General features: G+C 46.0%; 1 protein-coding gene across 2 annotated transcripts in view; it reads right to left on the bottom strand.

Annotated features, from left to right (window-relative positions):
• Positions 1 to 7,599, bottom strand: part of Nod1 (nucleotide binding oligomerization domain containing 1) — a 51,999-nt gene extending 44,400 nt beyond the window's left edge. Inside the window, exon 1 of one of the 2 annotated variants that reach the window (XM_005360818.3) lies at positions 7,450 to 7,599. The gene's annotated coding sequence lies outside the window, so the exon portion shown is untranslated. Of the gene's footprint in view, positions 1 to 210; positions 270 to 7,449 lie in introns of those variants that run through there. The other variant, XM_026786042.1, reaches the window with a different exon arrangement.
• Between the last annotated feature and the right edge of the window lie 6,540 nt (positions 7,600 to 14,139).

The raw sequence follows: 14,139 nt of genomic DNA, 5'->3' as shown, positions 1-14,139 counted from the left end.
ACACAGGGCAGATCCACAACCCAGAAGCTATCTGAAGGTGGCATTTAGGATCTACATAGAAAGTGTCTCAGGCGTCTCAGCTGAAAGGGCATTTCTTCAGAACAACATGTATTAGTCACCACAGAAGCCTGAGGTGAAACTTGGCTGCGAACAAATAAACACACGGCTGCCAGGTGGCCAAAGGGTTCCATGAAGTCTGTCTTGCCTCACCTGAACACATGTGCTCAGCCAGCAGAATCCGGGACACAAATCTGTCATGGAGTTCAGACGGAGAAGACAGGAGTGCCTGGACCCTAAGGGTCAAGGAAACATTGAGATGACAGATCCACCATCCCAAACCATCCTTCTCAGAGCCTGCACAGCCTGGGTCAGGCCTTGAGAGCGCTCCTATCACACGGAGACCTGTTTAACCAGTCACAGTCCATGCGACGGAGAGGCGCAGGGTGGTGCAGCCACCGAGCTGCAGGACAGCAGGCTGAGGTGGGGCTTCCGCATGTCGTGGAGCATTTCTCTATGACATGACTGTGCCAAGTGAAGAATCTCTCTCCCTCTGCGCTCTCTCTGTCTCTCTCTGTCTCTCTCTCTTGCAAACCCTGGGTTCTGGGGGGCGTAGCTCAGAAATGGAGCATGCTTAGCACCTAAGAGGTGCTGGTTTCAACCCACAGCACTTACAACAAAAAAGCAAAACATTGCCAACCAGGTACCTCCCAATAATATGCAAATTCCTGAGGAGATAAATTTGGGTTTTCAAAGATTATAAGGGTGGGGGAAACACCTCTTTCAGCCAGAGTTGGCAGACTAGATGCATGAAATGCTGCCTTGTAACCATGAGGGAAGCCAGTATTTTGTACCTACACTCTCTAATCCCACTTAGTTCCAACCTCAGTCAACATTGGGGAGTCTTTTATCCCTTCTTTCAGGAGCTAGGCAGGACCAGAATCTCTCATACACCATCACGGGGTTCCTGATGAAGGATGCTCAGGGCCTAGGAGAGCCTCACCCATTCATACTCATTTGTCTCAGGAAACTCCAGAGCAGGGACTGCAGGCTGGGTACACGGGACTCTGAACCTGTTCCCACCGAGCTTGGAGACACTGCTTACATTAAGAACGGTTTCATGTTCTAGCACAGACTTGCTCCCTCAACCCCTTTCGGAACTGTTTCACACTAACACAGGCTTCCTCCCCCGATCCCTTCCTGTTTTTCTTCAGCACTGAGGATGGAGTAGCACAAACTTTCTAAATTCAATGTGCAATAGTTGATACGGTTTAACTATTTGCCTCCCAAAACGTTTGTGTTGGAAACTGCCTCTCCATGTCATAGTTAGTGGTGTGTGGAGGTAGGACCTTTGAGGAAGACTTGGTTATGGGGATCCCATCCTCATAAGAGACCACAACTAAATGTCCCCCAAAATCCCCATATATTAAAGTTTTAGTCACCAACCTATGTACTACTGGGAAGCGGCGGAACCTTTAGTAGGTGTCACCCCCTTGTAACTATGGGGAAGGAGTAGAAGAGCCTGTCACTTCTCTGTTTTACTCTGGCCACCATGACCACCACCTTGTCATGATAGTCTGCTTCAGGACCAAGCAGCCATGGCCACAACCCCTCTGTAACCATAACCCTTTTGAGTTGATCATCTCTGGCATTCCGTCACAATAACAGAAAACTGGCTATCACAATGGAGTTTTCAAGGGAGTGGATTAGATATCATGAGCAGGTCTGCTATTGAAGCAAGCTTTTACCCTCTCATGTGAGGTCCTCTGTTCGCTTTCTGCGCATGCTTCCCATGGTCTTGTCTTACATACTGATAATAAGTGTGGTGGTTTGAAGAAATTGTCCCCCAAAGGGAGTGGCACTATTGGAAGGTATGGCTTTGGTGGAGTAGGGATAGTCTTGTTGAAGGAAGTGTGTCCCTCTGAGGACGGGCTTTGAGGTCTCATATATGCTCAAGCCATGCCCAATATCTCAGTTCACTTCCTGCTGCCTCCATATCAAGATGTAAAACTCTCAGCTCCTCCAGTGTCATGTCTGTCCATATGACACCACGTATATCATGATGATAATGTGCTAAACCTCTGAAGATGTAAGCCACCTCATTTAAATGTTTTTCCTTTATAAGAGTTGTCATGGTCATGGTGTCTCTTCACAGCAAGGGAAACTGAAACTAAGACAATGAGGTCATGATGGAGGAGGATTTTCAGCAGCTCTCTACTGTGTGTTGGAATAAAATCCATCCTCACTCAGCCCAGGATTCTCTGCTCAGCCTGAGCTTTGCTGGTTCCCTAGCTCCTCTCATTCCCTTCCCCCTCAGGCCTCACCAAGAGAGACATTCACTATTCACAAACCCAGTTCCTTCCCATCTCTTGGCTCTTCCCTGATTGTCAAACCTCACTCTTCCTGCATCCATCCGCAAGTCCTTGCTGAACAGAATCTGAGCTAGTTTGTCATACAGATGACCACCACCAACTTTTAGACTCCTTTAGCGGTACACTCTATAGAGCCCACACTGGCCTCAAAGCTACTCTCTTCTAGGCTTCGCTCCAGGGTGCCGGGATTACAAGTAAGCACAGCCAGACCCAGTGAAAACAATGCCTGAGCCTTATGTTTTCAGGTTTGGTTTTGTAGTGCTGGGGCTTGAACCCAGGACCTTGTGGACTCCGGACACATACTCTATCATTGTGTTATAACCCCGGTTCTCAAGTATTAATACACCCTTTCTCCCAGGGAGATCTTATATAATAGGTGTTGAGTTAACGTGTTGAAGAACTGAAACTCCAAAGAGCAAGGAAGAACCAGGATTTACAGTTTACACCAGTCTTCCTCCCCGGCTAAGGAGCCAGGAAAGCACTTCACAGCCCTGGAAATGTCCACTTCCTTATTAGATATGCTAAAGCACCTACCACTTACTCTTGCCCTTCACTCTTCCGTCCCCCACCCTTCCCCACATAACCTCTGGGAAGGTTGCCAGGTATCAAGAAGAGCCATCGGGGTGTAAAGGATAGGGGAGACAAATAAAAATGTAAAAACTGGGGTGTATTTAGAACAGTTTAAACTCTCACTTTCACGTGAGACCCATCCTGGTAGGGTTTCTGTGCACCCCGCACCCACACACCTGCCTGCCATAAAAAACGTATTTTACTGCATTCAGGAGACATTATCACAAATTAAATATTACAATACACTCTAATAAAGTTAAGTCTATACCAGTAACAAGGCTGTTGGGTTTCTCTGTGTGTGTGTGTGTGTGTGTGTGTGTGTGTGTGTGTGTGTTACAGTCCAAGCAATGGTTGGGGTTTAAGTTATCTGAGGGGCACAGGATGAAGCTCCTACTTCCGCTCCTTAAACTGGCAGAAACACCGCTCTGCAGGAAACATGCACACACCTCTTAATTACAGATAGGAGCTTGGAGAGGTGGGTGGGGCCAGCGGAGAGGGCGGGGTCCCACTGAACATCCAGCAGAATTTAAGAACCCAGGCTTTTTGGGCTGGCTTCAAACCCTGAGTGGAGCACTGTTGACTTGGGGTTAGTTCTTTAACCTCATGGGACTTCAGCTCCCCTACCTGGAAGATGGGAGATACAACTAAGGGCTTGGGGCTGTTGGGAAGACTAAGTGAGGGGATAAACAAAACCAGAAGCCATCCTGCATCTCTCAGCCTAGCCAGTCACACAGCAAGTCTGCGGACCTTATCTGGAATCTGCCGCATCATCATCACTTCATCACCGAACGGAGCATCAGCCCAGTTCTTCCAGATGAGTGCTAACCCTAATTTTACAGATGCCAGAGCCCAGGCCAAGGTCACAGGAGGAGTTGGTAAAACCAGCCGTGGAACCACAGTGGCCATCATTATTACTATCACCATAGTAATTACCACTTACTGCAAGGTAGGTGAGGTGGAGGGAGCCTCACAGATTAGCTCATCACTGGCTCAAAACACCCTGTTTGGGAAGAATGTCCTATTTTACAAACGAAGACACCACTTTTAGCTAAGGAGCAAAGTAATAGCATGACCCCCCGCTACACACACACACTCATGAGTCCAAAGCCCAAGGTTTCTTCCACAACCATCTGTTATCTACTTTACAGAGATCAAGAGCCCACACTTGAAGCCCAGGAAGCAAGCCCGGTTGCATGTTTTTGAAATCTCCACTGTAGCAGGCATGGCGATGCTTGCTTTCAATTCAATCCGAGCACTTAGCAGGCAGAGGCAAGAGGATCCGTATGAGTTCAATGCCAGTCTGGTCTACATGGTGAGTTTCAAGACAGCCAAGGCTACTAGTGAGACCCTGCCTCAAACAAAGAGCAATACAATAAAATTTAAAACTCCATCGTTAAATGGAGCCGGGAATACCCTCTCAAGGGAGGGTCTATTGTCCTGTGGTATGCAGAGACTGCCTGTCCCCAAAGGAAAGCCTAGCATCCTACCTACTTCCTTCCAGAAAGTTTGCTCTATGGGTCATAGGGAAAAAATGGGATTTTGTTAACATGAAGCACAGAAGTTCTTGTCTATTGTATTTTCAATCTTCTAGGAATTAGAAATAACACACATATTCTCCTAAGGAAAATTCAGCTTTTTACAGCTCCCCTACCACCAAAGAAGTTTCTTCATTAATACGTGACTGTCTTCTGTAGTGGCACATGGTTGTAAAAGCATCCACGGAGTCATTAACTACTACCCCACCCCCCACCCCACCCCCACACTTCTTACAACCCTAACCTATGTGGTGGGGGACAATACAACAGAAGAGTAAGTACATCTCCGTTCTAAAACAAATACGTAGCAGGATGCAGGACAGTAACCCCAGCTACCCGGAGATTGAAGTGGTAGGACCTGTAAACTCAGTTTGAAGACTCACTGGGCTACAGATGGAGTTTAAGGACAGCCTGGGGAATTTAGTGAGACCCTGACTCAAGAATTTAAAAGAAGAGGGCAGGGTTATAGCACAATGGCAAAATTCTTGCCTAGTATTTGCGAAGTCTTGGGTTGAGTCCCAAACACAACAGTAGCAATGCTGATGACGATGTGCCGAGACCTAGTACTAGTCAGGTGCTCACTGGGTCATTTCCTGGGCCCTTGTCTTCAACCATCTGTTACTCCTTTAAAATACAGCTTTCTGTAATTCAGAGGAAAATTACTTGTCAGCATAAACAAATCCTAAGGTGAGTTTTCTGAGTAGCCGGTTGGTTTCAAGGAAGCATGACACTTCGTTGCCTTGTTGGCTACAAAAAAGTGCATCTCTTACTAGAGACCCTGTTGCATCAAAGGCCAGGCTAGGGCCCCATCAGATGACACACTGCTCTCCATGGGTTGGCAGGAAAGTAAATGGGAAGGGTGGAGCAGCCTGCTGTAGCTGACTTGGCCTAGGACTCTCGGCCCAATGTTTGGTGCCTGCCAATTCCAGATGAAATTCAAGTTTAAGTAAAGCATCCAAGCCAGGAAGTCTTGTCTTGGCCAGTGCTCCAGGCCTGGCTGAATTCCATCAGCTAAAATAAAAGACAGCAACTACTCCCTCTTGATGCAGAGTCAAGTTTAGATGAAACACCTGCCCTCCCCGAGCCTCCACAGACAGACTCACAATCATAGACATCTAAGAGCAGGCTGCTACAGGCCATGCAAGTCCCTATCAGCTCTCCTAACTTCATCGTGCCCAAAACCCTCCAAAGGAAAAACGTAGAAGAAACTGTCGTTTAAAAATTCAAATCCTACAAAGCAAATGCCAACTATTTTCAGAAGTGAACCTTTTCCTTTGAATAAGAGACACAGCCTTGTTATGTTTGGTTGAAGCAGATATCAGTGACCACACATACAGTTACAGACACTTGTCCTCCATGCCTCTGTGGCTTCATGGTTTATATTTTAAATGTCTTATCTAAACAGTGCTACTGCTGTTAACCCTGGCAGTGACAGTCCCAATGGAGTGGGCTGCTTTCAGGTAAGAGGCAGGCATCAGTAAGGACAGGTTTTGGAATTCTCTTCTACAGATTCCTGACTCCTTGGTCTTTGATGAAAGAGTCCCTAGCCAACAGTCAAGAGCAAAGCAAGAACACCGAGTGCAACGTCTCAGGCTGTCGCCAGCATGCGAGCCATGTGTGCCGCATCAAAACGGCTCAGGCTGTTGCCAGCGGTAGTCATGTGTGCCGCATCAATGCTGAGTCCTGCTGACAGCCCAGCTTTCTTGAAAGCAACTGTTTAAAAACATATTTGGTGTGGAAGGGCAGGAGAGCGAGGTTTTAAGGAAGACAGTTTCTGAACGAACACACTCCATCACTGTAATAAAATAGATAATTGTGGTACATAAATTACCACTACTCTGTCTTCCCGTAGCGGAGCCCCCGCCATGAACCAGATAATGATGGCTTACCCACTCTGTGCAGACTTTATCAGGAAGAAAAGAGAGGCTCAGAGTGGTCCTTTTTAACTTGCTGCAGATCACATCACAAGTGACAGAATCAAAGATTGGAAGCAGGTTTACTGGGTCTCCACGCTACAAAAACCCAAACCTATTCTGGCAGCCTCTAGGGCCTGGGTTTTAAGCCTGCCTCTCCCCTGGCCAGCATATACCAGGAGGCCTGTCCATTTTCCAGTGGCTCCTGGATCACAATCATTGGCATCTACTACCAGGTACGAACAGGGGGACTCTCCTCTCCAACAGACTTCCTGGAAATTAACCCTGAACAGTCCAGGTTTTTTGTTTGCTTGTTTGGTTTTTCCAGACAAGGTGGTTTCTCTATAGCTTTGGAGCCTGTCCTGGAACTAGCTCTTGCAGACCAGGCTGACCTTGAGCTCACAGAAATCTGTCTGCTTCTGCGAGTGCTGGGATTAAAGGTGTGCACCATCAGCTCCAGGTTTCTTAAAAATCTAAAGCGTTTAAGGAAGCAGTCAGACTCTGTCCTGCAGGCATACCATTGGCTTCACCCTTAAAGGCGACCCTGCCAAGCAAGCATTGTCTTGCTTCCTTCTTTTGTATCCCTTGAAACTCAAAGGAAGTCCTCCCTCGACCTCAGGACCTTAGGAGGTCCCTGGAAACAGCCAGCCCATTAGCAGGCTGCACTTAGCAAGGTCCCACTTACCAGGCACTTTCTTTTGGCAGCTACCCTTAGGTCTCTGGCTCCTAACCCCTACGTGCACATTGGAATTGCCCGGACAGTTCAGAAGCAATAGCCTAGCGATTTCGACAGAATTGGTCTGTGGAATGGTCTGGTCATCTGGATCTGCGCGGTTCACACTTGATGATTCTAAGTTGCAAGCTGGCGGGCTGAGAATAGGGACCTCAGATCACAGTGGGATCCTTGATTCCGCTGTCTCTGAAATGCACGCCTCCTAACCTGGGCTTCATTTGGAGCTCGCGGTGCTTCTCCGCCCGGTTTCAGCCAGAACTTTACGACAGCAGCCTTACATTTCCTCAGCTGATCCGGAGAGCATGCTCGCACCAACCCCCGGGACTTACCAAACTGACAGGACTTTGACTCCGGTGGAGTGGGAGCGCGGTGGTCCGCAGTGCTGGAATCCCGGGACTAGGGTCGCGGATAGAAAGGGACAGCAGCAGCAGGCGGGCAGAGCGGGTACTGCGGCTGGCGGTCCAGGAACCGGGACTGGCGGGAACCACGGTCGCTCCGCCTGGCCGCGCCCGGGCTCGGGTGGGCTCCCGGGAGAAAATGGGGCGGAGCAGGCGGACGAGGCGGGGACCCTGTCACTCCTCCCCCGCCAGAGCCGCGGCACACTGCCCTGGACCAGCCGCCCCTGCGGAGCGGTAGTGGGCAGGCCTCAGAGTTCGCCTAGGGGTGACACACTGGGAACTCGTCGTGCCAGCTCTGCCACGGCCGTTGAGAGCCAAGGTCCGCCCCCTGAAAGTGCCACCCAGAGCCTGTAACCACAACCAATGCCCGGACCGGGGCGGGAAGGCTTGTTAAAAGGAGTCTGTGCCTCGCAAGAAGCTGCCCACTAAGCAAATTTCATTTTGATCTACTTTCAGAGACCAAAGCTTTCTTCCCGTCTTCTCTTGACCCTGAACGTTTTAGAGCCTTTTTTCATTTACTGTAACGTGAAGGAATTGTTAACATGCTAACACATTTTCCGCATAAATATTTTTAAACGTTGTTAACAGTTAATCAACGGGGCTTTTGAATACGTGGCCACATAGTCACCGCTATGAAAACTCGCGTGAAGGCTGCCTTTTGAGAAAAGTAAAAGCGAAACTTCGCCACAGTGTGTAAGGGTGTAAGTGCGAGGGCGGTGGAGGGGATGCAACCCACGATTCTCCTTTCTCCTCCGGCAGTGTGCCGCAGTGCTTTGCGCAACAGGGACAACTTTCTTCTAAGAGTCTGTTGTTTCCAAGGGCTGGAGACCCAGGACCAAATGCACGGGGCACCTCTGGCTCATTGCTTGCATTTAGTCTTCTGTTCTTTGCTTAATCTATTTTTTTTTTGAGACAGCTGTTCCTTACCTGTTCTTGTGGTCTTTTTTTTTTGGAGGGGGGGGGGATGATGTATATTAATGAAGATTTGGAAGTAGTGCACAGATCCATGCATCCTTAACCCAATTTCCCCCTAGCCCTGTGGAGCTATGTACGGTCCCAAAAGACTCGGTAAGCAGAAAATAGACAGTACTACAGTCAGCATACAGACCAGCTCCACCAGAAGCATATCTTTACATCATCCTGCCCTCTGCTCAGTCTCTGGCAACCGCAAACTCGTTCCCATTTCTATAATTTTTCAAGATTTAAATACATGGGATCGTGCATAGGTTGAATTTGGGATAACATTTAAAATGCTGTATGGCCTTTCTTTGTGTGTGTTTAAGTGTGTAAGCTCATGCATACCATGGTGCACATGTGGAGGTCACGGAACAACTCGCAGGAGTTGATTTTCTCTTTCCACCGTGTGGATTTGGGAGTGCATTGAACTCGAATTTGGCAGCAGATCCTTTGCCCACTGAGCTATCTCACCAGCTCTGGATAGCATTTCACGGTTGTGTTTTCATTTAGTATAATCCTGAACGGATTCACATAGATCATTGCTTCTATCAATACTTACTTCCCTTTTATTATTATTGTTGGGCACTATCCAAGATATGAGTCCTGTGGCTTTATAAAAAAGCACTGCTCACCTGTTCACAGACGCCTGGGCAAATTTACTTTGTTTCCTGTGAGGAAACCACTCTGCTCATTCCCACGCAAGCTTGTGTGTCAGCTGAAGTCTTCGTTTCTGCAGGTCAATTTCTCAAAAGCCTGCTGAGCTATCTCCAGTAATAGCTAAAGCATTTCCCATTCCCACCATCAACCTGCCAAGGGGCTGCTTCACGGCTCTTCACCAGCCTCTGGTGCTGTTTTGTCTTGGCCGTCTGGCCAGCTACATTGTCCTGGTGAGACATCGCTGTGGTTTTAGCTGCTGCTGGACTTCTTGCATGGGCCTACTTGCCATCTGTATATTCTCTTGAAGAAAACCTGTCTCCGTGTCTCTTGTTCACTTTCTAAGTGCTGTTCTATGTGTGGCTTATAAATATTTTCTCCTATTCTTTGCCTTTTCTTTCTTCCTCTCCTTTCTCTGCTTCCTTCCCTCTCTCTGGTAGGGTTTCCCATGTTCCAGGCTCTCCTAAAACTCACGAGATTGTCAAGGATGACCTTGAACATCTAGTCTGCTTCCCAAGAGCTGGAATTGCAGACATATGCCACCATGGTCAGACACCATCGACCAAACCCAAGGCATGCCAGGCAAAGGCTGTTAGCAACCAAGCTACATACCCCGGATCCCTACTTGCCCTTTCGTTTTGCGAGGTCCAGCTTATTCACCTTCCCTTTGACCAACAATGCTTTTGGAGACAAATCCGAACTCTGCCAACTCCCAGATCTTAAAAATGACAGTTAGGACTTTTTTCTAATAGTTTTATAGGTTTGGGATTGCTTGTTTTCCTTTAGCAGGGTCTTGTTATAGAGCCCAAACTGGCCTCACACTATGGTCCTCCCCAAATTCTGGGGTTCTAGTCTGTGCAACCATGGCTGGCCAGGTCACAGCAGACATTTGTTCTTAGACTCTAGAATCCTCCTTCTCCCTATCTCCATCGCTGATTCAGGATCGTTAGCTATAAAGGCTCTCCCATACCTTGGCCAGAAGTCAGTGTGGTGTGTTCTCCAGGGTCTTTCCTGTGTTCTCTTCTCTGCTCCATTGCTCTATGCAGATATCCGTTCACCAGCAATTATACTGAGTTCTCATTTTATTCTCTCTCTCTTCTGAAATTGCTTTACCTGTTCCACTCTGATAGTTTTAGAAAAATGAGTCATGTTGCAACTTTGATAGCAGTTTGTTCATTCTGATCCAGGTTCAGGAAGAAGCAACAATTTTACTATGGGTCTTCCCTGTGACTATTTCCTCCGGGTCTTCCCACACACGACTGTTACATTTGTTACCCATTCACCTATGTTCACTTTGATTCCTTTCACTAGTGTTTTGTAGTTTTTACCACACACACTCTGCTTATAGTTTCCTAAGATTGAAACTTAAACATCTTCATGGTTTTTGGCTTCTTTTTAGCTATCATTTTGAAATAGAATCTCATTGTGTGGTCCTTGTGGGCCTTGAACTTGCAATCTTTCCTCCTCGGCCTCCCAAGTGCAGTGATTATAGGCATAGCTAGCATTTTCATTTTTTGGAAAGCCATTGTATACATGATTGGTCAAAATTACAATGTTCCAGCCCAAGTGGGAAATTATGGTGATTCCTTTAAGAGGTAAATATATAGAATTACCATACACTCCATCATTCTGCTCCTAGCTGTAAATACAAAAGAATTAGAAAGTGGTACTCAAAAATGTGTACAAAAACGTTTTAAAACTATGGGTACTTAAATGCTCTTGGAAGAAATATTCATAATTGAATATGAGAACAATCCAGATGCTCACGATGGGATGAAGGCTAAACAAAATGAGGTGTATGCAGACAGCTGTGGTGTTCATTCGTAGAAAGGGATGAGACTGAGATGCCTACTACGGTAAGGGTAGCTGGAGGACACTGGACTGGAGGAGCTACACAAACAGGCACTTGAATGATCCCATTTACATGAAATACCCGTGCTAACTAAATCCACATACACAGGGAACAGACTAGAGGTGGGAGAAGAGAAGACAGTACCTTTGTACCTGTTTCACTTAGGGTGGTGTGTTTTGAAACTGGAGGTAGTTCTAACACTGAGCATCTAGAAGGTTAACTGTCTGCTTAAAACGGCTGCTTTATAAAAATAGAGCTAAAAATCTGCAAGTGGTATTCTTTTTAAATATTTGCTTTTTAATGTGCATGAGTGTTCCGCCTGCGTGGATGTGTGTTGCATGCATACCTGGTACCTGCAGAGACCAGTAGATGGCAGCAGATCCTGAGTTACCGACCATGTGGGTACTAGGAACAAAACTCGAGCTCTTTGGAGAAGTAGCTGGTGCTCTTAAGCACTTGAGCTCTCTCTGGCCCCGATATTTTTTTTGCTTTTGTTATACTGGGGATCAAATGCAGGGCCACACCGTAGGCAAGCTGTCTCCTCCTGAGCTACAGCCCTGGGGAGGTTGTATTTTTACTTTCAGCGCCTATGTGTTCGCCTCTAGTGTAAAGGAATTCAGTGGATTTTTTTTTTTTTTTTGTATTTTATCTTGTATCCCTTGATCCAGCTGGACTTACTTTGTTAATTGTAGAAATAAAACAAAACCTCCCTTGGTATTTTCTATATGGACAATTATGTCAACCATGTATAAATAAGGATGGTTCAACCTGCTTTTTAAAAAATTACTACACCTATCCTCAGGAAATTCGAGATCAACCTACCCCTGGACCCAGCAATACCACTCTTGGGAATATACCCAAGAGAGGCCCTATCATACAACAAAAGTATATGCTCAACTATGTTCATAGCAGCATTGTTTGTAATAGCCAGAACCTGGAAACAACCTAGATGCCCTTCAATAGAAGAATGGATGAAGAAAGTATGGAATATATACATATTAGAGTACTACTCAGCAGTAAAAAACAAGAACTTCTTGAAGTTTGCGTACAAATGGATGGAAATAGAAAACACTATCCTGAGTGAGGTAAGCCAGACCCAAAAAGAGGAACATGGGATGTACTCACTCATATTTGGTTTTTAGCCATAATTAAAGGACAGTGAGCTTATAATTTGCAATCCTAGAGAAGCTAAATAAGAAGGTGAATCCAAAGACAAACATATAGGCATCCCCCTGAATATTAACCTTCATCAGGCGATGAAAGGAGACAGAGACAGAGACCCAAATTGGAGCACTGGACAGAAATCTCAAGGTCCAAATCAGGAGCAGAAGAAGGGGGAGCACGAGCAAGGAACTCAGGACCGCGAGGGGTACACCCACATTCTGAGACAATGGGGATGTTCTTTCGGGAATTCACCAAGGCCAGCTGGCCTGAGTCTGAAAAAGCATGGGATAAAACCGGACTTGCTGAACATAGCGGACAATGAGGACTACAGAGAACTCAAGAACAAGGGCAATGGGGTTTTTGATCCTACTGCACATGCTGGCTTTGGGGGGGGGGAGGGGCCTGGGCGGTTTGGATGCTCAACTTACTAAACCTGGATGGAGGTGGGCGGTCCTTGGACTTCCCACAGGTCAGGGAACCCTGATGGCTCTTCAAGCTGATGAGGGAGAGGGACTTGATGGGGGGAGGGGGAGAGAAATGGGAGGCGGTGGCGGGGAGGAGGCAGAAATCCTCAATAAATAAATAAATTAAAAAAAATAAAATAAAATAAAAAATTACTACACCTAAAATGTGTGTGTGTTTGCAAAAGAAGTCAGAGAAAAATCTGAAGGAGTCGGTTTTCTCCTTCTACCATGTGGGTCCTAGGGATCAAATTCAGTCTTAGCAACAAAATTATTCTCAGTTTTAGGGGGAAAGCATTCAGTGTAGTGTTACCATGAACAGTTTTTATAAACCCTGTAAAATTTAGTTCCTTTTCATATTTTTCTTAGTGTTTCAATTGTGACTGGTGTTGACTTGTGCCAAATGCTTTTCCTGCATCAGTTGATATGTGGCTTTTTTCTCTTTCTTATTTCATTTTGTCACTGAAGCGACTTGACAGATTTGCAGACACAACACCATCATGAGGTCTCTGGAATAAACCACTTTGTCATGGCTCACAAGTCTTAGGTATGACCCAATCCTATTAACTCCTATTTCCTTAAGCTTCTTTCTATTTTTTAAATCCACAGCCACCCACCTGTATTATTTTTCTTTGTATTATGGTGTTTTAGGTACCAAGTTAATACCAGTCATAAAAATGAATTAGGTAAATTAGCCACTGTCTGTTTCCTTGGCTCTACATTTACCGTGTCTGAGACGAACAAGGTTCTTGATTGCTTTGGCTCATGTCTGCACCCCAGACCCTCCCCTTTCAAACTGCTCTGCTCTTTGCAGTGGAAGCCTCTTGTAGACAGCACGAGGCTGGGTTATGTTTTAAATACCTTTTGCCAATTTCTTTCCTTTAATTATCATACTTGATTTTTACATGTTCAAGTGTTTGCTAACGTGTATGTATCTACATCACATGTATGCTTGGTGCTGACGATACCAGGAGAGGGTGTTGGGATCCCCTGGAGCTAGAGTTATAGCTGGTTGTGTGGGTGCTGGGAACCAAAACCGATCTTCTGAAAGAGCAGTAAGCACTCTTAACCTGAGATCTTTCAGCAGCTCCAATCGCACACTCAGACTACTTCTACTTTGTTAGCATGCTGAAATATAACTCTGCCATTTTATTTTTGCTTTTAAGTTGGGTCTGGCTGAATTCATGATCCTCCTGCCTCAGCCTTTCAAGTACTAGGATCATAGGTACACTCACAAGCTTTCTTCTTGTCTTCTAACAGATATGAGGTGTTTTCTTTTTCTTAAATTTAATTTTTCATTTTGAGTAAATCCTTTCTGCATTTGTTTTATTGAATGCCTACTGGTGTATTTTCCACATTCAAATATGGAACCCTTATCTTCTTTGCTTTCCTCTTTAACTGTGCTCTGTGTTTTAGGACCTTAGTAGTTAGTGTGACAACTTTCACTGCATTGTCAAGTATAATTAGGAGACTGAGAAGGGAAGCCTATTGCATTCCTCCTAGTTTTCCTCCTCAGGACCCTTTCATTTTTAT

The sequence above is a fragment of the Microtus ochrogaster genome, linkage group LG3, assembly GCF_000317375.1.
Source record: "Microtus ochrogaster isolate Prairie Vole_2 linkage group LG3, MicOch1.0, whole genome shotgun sequence".
Taxonomy (NCBI): domain Eukaryota; kingdom Metazoa; phylum Chordata; class Mammalia; order Rodentia; family Cricetidae; genus Microtus; species Microtus ochrogaster.
Note: the sequence above shows the minus strand (reverse complement) of the source record. Positions and strands in the feature narration are given on the sequence as shown.